The following is a 3,752-nucleotide window of genomic DNA, read 5'->3' as shown; positions in this document are numbered from 1 at the left end:
ATTTTCTTGGCAAAACTCTATTAGTCTTTGCCCTGCTTCATTCCGTATTCCAAGGCCAAATTTGCCTCTTACTCCAGGTGTTTCTTGACTTCCTACTTTTGTATTCCAGTCCCCTATAATGAAAAGGACATCTTTTTTGGGTGTTAGTTCTAAAAGGTCTTGTGGGTCTTTGTAGAACCGTTCAGCTTCTTCAGCGTTTCTGGTTGGGGCATAGACTTGGATTACTGTGATATTGAATGGTTTGTCTTGGAAACGAACAGAGATCATTCTGTCGTTTTTGAGATTGCATCCAAGTATTGCATTTCGGACTCTTCTGTTGACCATGATGGCTAGTCCATTTCTTCTGAGGGATTCCTGCCCGCAGTAGTAGATATAATGGTCATCTAAGTTAAATTCACCCATTCCAGTCCATTTCAGTTCGCTGATTCCTAGAATGTCAACATTCACTCTTGCCATCTCTTGTTTGACCACTTCCAATTTGCCTTGATTCATGGACCTAACATTCCAGGTTCCTATGCAATATTGCTCTTTACAGCATCGGACCTTGCTTCTATCACCAGTCATATCCACAGCTGGGTATGGCTCCATCCCTTCATTCTTTCTGGAGTTATTTCTCCACTGATCTCCAGTAGCATATAGGGCCCCTACTGACCTGGGGAGTTCCTCTTTCAGTATCCTATCATTTTGCCTTTTCATACTGATCATGGGGTTCTCAAGGCAAGAATACTGAAGTGGTTTGCCATTCCCTTCTCCAGTGGACTACATTCTATCAAATCTCTCCACCATGACCCGCCCGTCTTGGGTTGCCCCACGGGCATGGCTTAATTTCATTGAGTTAGACAAGGCTGTGGTCCTCTAATCTTGGGTAAATCTGGGGTTTCCCAGAAAATTTAACTATAATATGTATTAGTTATTGTTGTATGAGAAACTGCCCTACAACTCAGTGGTTTAAAACTGTGTAAGCAATTGTTGTTGATTATACATCTGTAAGCTGCTGTGGGTTAGATGATTTATGTTAAAGTGACTTGAATTATGCTTTGCTGTGGGTGTGGGTGGGCTTGGTGCCTCATTAGGGGTTTGGCTCCGGTTTACTGTTTGTGTTTCTTCTGGGGCCTGAGCTGAAGAGGCAGCATCTACCTGCTGAACTCTTCTTCTGGTAATGGCAGAAGTAGGAAGACCAATTGCACAAAGACATTTTAGATCTCTCTCTCTCTTTTCTGCTAACATCCCATTGGCCAAGTCATCAGATGGCAAAGCTGTAGGGGCAGGGAAGTATGCTCTGTCCACCATGAGGCCAAAGTAAGACATATGGTCAAGCTGAGCCTCTGATGGGAAGGAAAATAATATACTCCTTCCATGGAGGTGCAGTTTGGGGTAGAAGATCGTGATTATTTTCAGAGAAAAATCAAATTTATTATATGGTATAAGAAAATGAGATGTAACCATATTGAACTGCAAGATTTTTGTATATCAAGTGAAAAATCATCACTAAGCCATTGTTAGTCTAGCTTAGTCCAAGTTGTTCTAATAGTTAATAGACAGTTAATAGATGATACTGTTTTTGTATTCTCATGTTTTTTGATAGATTGTTTTACTTTAGCTATATAGAATTCTTTTTTTTTTTAAGATTAACAGCCAAACACATGGAAGCTGTTAGAAGTATCATTCATTAGAAGCATCATCTATCAACTTGAAGAAAAAAATTATATGTAATTTTCATTTCAATAAGGTAAGTAGCTTATATTGTTATAATTTAGTGCCTTCAAAGATAATTGGTCCGTATGCCAAATACACTTAAATATATTCAAAGAAATGTAACTTTTTTGGACAAGATTATATGTTCACATAATAAAATGGAGTATATAGTGGAAAGTAAGCTTTCTTTCCCCACACTTCTTGCACTTGGTCCCATAGTTCTCTTTCTCGGAAGTCTTCACTGTTACTAATTTCTTGGGCATCCTTCCAACCTATTGTGTTCACAGGCAAGCATGCGTTTCTATACCTTTCCTTCCTCCCACTGTCTTCCTTTTTTCTTTTTATGACAAGGGGAAGTCCGCCCTGTTATGCACCTTGCTTTATTTGGTTTAACTGTGTTTCTCAGTTGTAGGTCCATATCAGTTACTTAGAGTTCTATTTTGGGGGTAGATTTACTAAAGCATAATGTATGTATAAAACACGGCAGCCTTTTAAAGTGTACAGTTTGGTGGATTTTGACAGATTTGCACGTTCTTGGAACTACCATCACAATCACGATAGAGATTATTTCTATTACCTCCAAAAGTCTCTCTCTCCCTCTGCTCCTACCCCAGGCAGTGACTCATCTATTTTCTGTTACTATAGATAAGTTTTCCTTTTCTAGAATTTCATAAAAGTAAAATACTTTATGTACTCTTTGTGTCTAGCCCTTTTCATTCAACATCATGATTGTGAAGTTCATTCATGTGGCTCCAAGCACTGTTCCTTTTGATTGCTGAGTGTTCTGTTGTACTGAAACATCATATTTTTGTTTCCCCATTCACCTGGGTAATAATTGGGATGGCTGTGTGGGGATCTTTCCCTTTATGTGAGTCCCATTTTCTCCCCATCTTGTGGTACTGCCCATTTCTGCTGCTTGAGAGATTCTCTGGTTTAAGTAGAGTTGGTTCTCACTTGGCTTTCCTCAATTTCCAGTTTAGGATCAGGTTTCTTTGAGTGTGGAGGTTATTTGTCCTTCTTTGTAGCTTCTGTACTTTTAATTTTTGTCATCTACACTTTTGTTTTTATCCTTTGGGTTTATGGTTTTGTCTTGCTTCATTTTAATCTATTGCTTTTTTTTTTTAAGTATTACATGAGAGTAGACATAAATGTTGTGTATTTAAATCTGTCTTTTTATCTGTCACTATTTTTCTATGAATGTAATTATTTACATGCACTATTTTTCCTCAAAGTAGGATTTTGCTTTACTAGCTTAACCACTGTATGTATGATGATTTTTTTTGTTACAAAGTTTTTCTAAAATGTAAAATTGAAATAGAAAAGCTTACTTCATTGGATGCACGTGCCATAGTTTACTTCAGATTAGAAATACTATACTTAAGTGTAAATGGAGCTCTGAAAACTAATGTTAGGGACAGGGTAAAATTATGGGGTATAGATTAATATATTAATTAATAGATGAGATGTAAATAATTACATCTTTGTACTTTATAAACATTTCTCAATATTTTACTTTTAGGTGCTGTATAATGTGTTAAAAGGAAATTATAAGGAATGATTTTGTCAAATTCTATGAGTTATGGTGGCTGAAAGATCAAATGTTTTTTGTGGGAAAGGAAATGTAAGTAACCTCAAGGAGAGATTGATTTTCAGCTATTCTCTGTTTATTTAAGACAGGTTTTCGATTTATAAGACTATACTTAGGGTACATTTTCCTGTTAGCCTTAAGTATGCTGCCCCTTCAGCTTGGCCCCAGAAGAAACACAAACAGTAAAATAGAGCCAAACCCCTAATGAGGCACCAAGCCCACCCACACCCACAGCAAAGCCTAACCCACAACAGCTTCAGTTCAGTTCGGTTCAGTTGCTCAGTCGTGTCTGACTCTTTGCAACCCCATGAATCGCAGCACGCCAGGCCTCCCTGTCCATCACCAACTCCTGGAGTTCACTCAAACTCACATCCGTCTATCGAGTCGGTGATGCCATCCAGCCATCTCATCCTCTGTCGTCCCTTTCTCCTCCTGCCCCCAATCCCTCCCAGCATTAGTCTTTTCCAGT

General features: G+C 38.3%; 1 protein-coding gene across 3 annotated transcripts in view; it reads left to right on the top strand.

The window, feature by feature from the left end:
• Positions 1 to 3,752, top strand: part of ESCO1 (establishment of sister chromatid cohesion N-acetyltransferase 1) — a 44,672-nt gene that overhangs the window by 11,470 nt on the left and 29,450 nt on the right. For all 3 annotated transcript variants that reach the window (XM_010828910.1, XM_010828911.1, XM_010828909.1), the window contains 2 exons: positions 1,628 to 1,729; positions 3,215 to 3,316. The gene's annotated coding sequence lies outside the window, so the exon portion shown is untranslated. The remainder of the gene's footprint in view (positions 1 to 1,627; positions 1,730 to 3,214; positions 3,317 to 3,752) is intronic.

This window comes from Bison bison, unplaced genomic scaffold (genome assembly GCF_000754665.1).
Source record: "Bison bison bison isolate TAMUID 2011002044 unplaced genomic scaffold, Bison_UMD1.0 scf7180017864498, whole genome shotgun sequence".
Classification (NCBI taxonomy): domain Eukaryota; kingdom Metazoa; phylum Chordata; class Mammalia; order Artiodactyla; family Bovidae; genus Bison; species Bison bison.
Note: the sequence above shows the minus strand (reverse complement) of the source record. Positions and strands in the feature narration are given on the sequence as shown.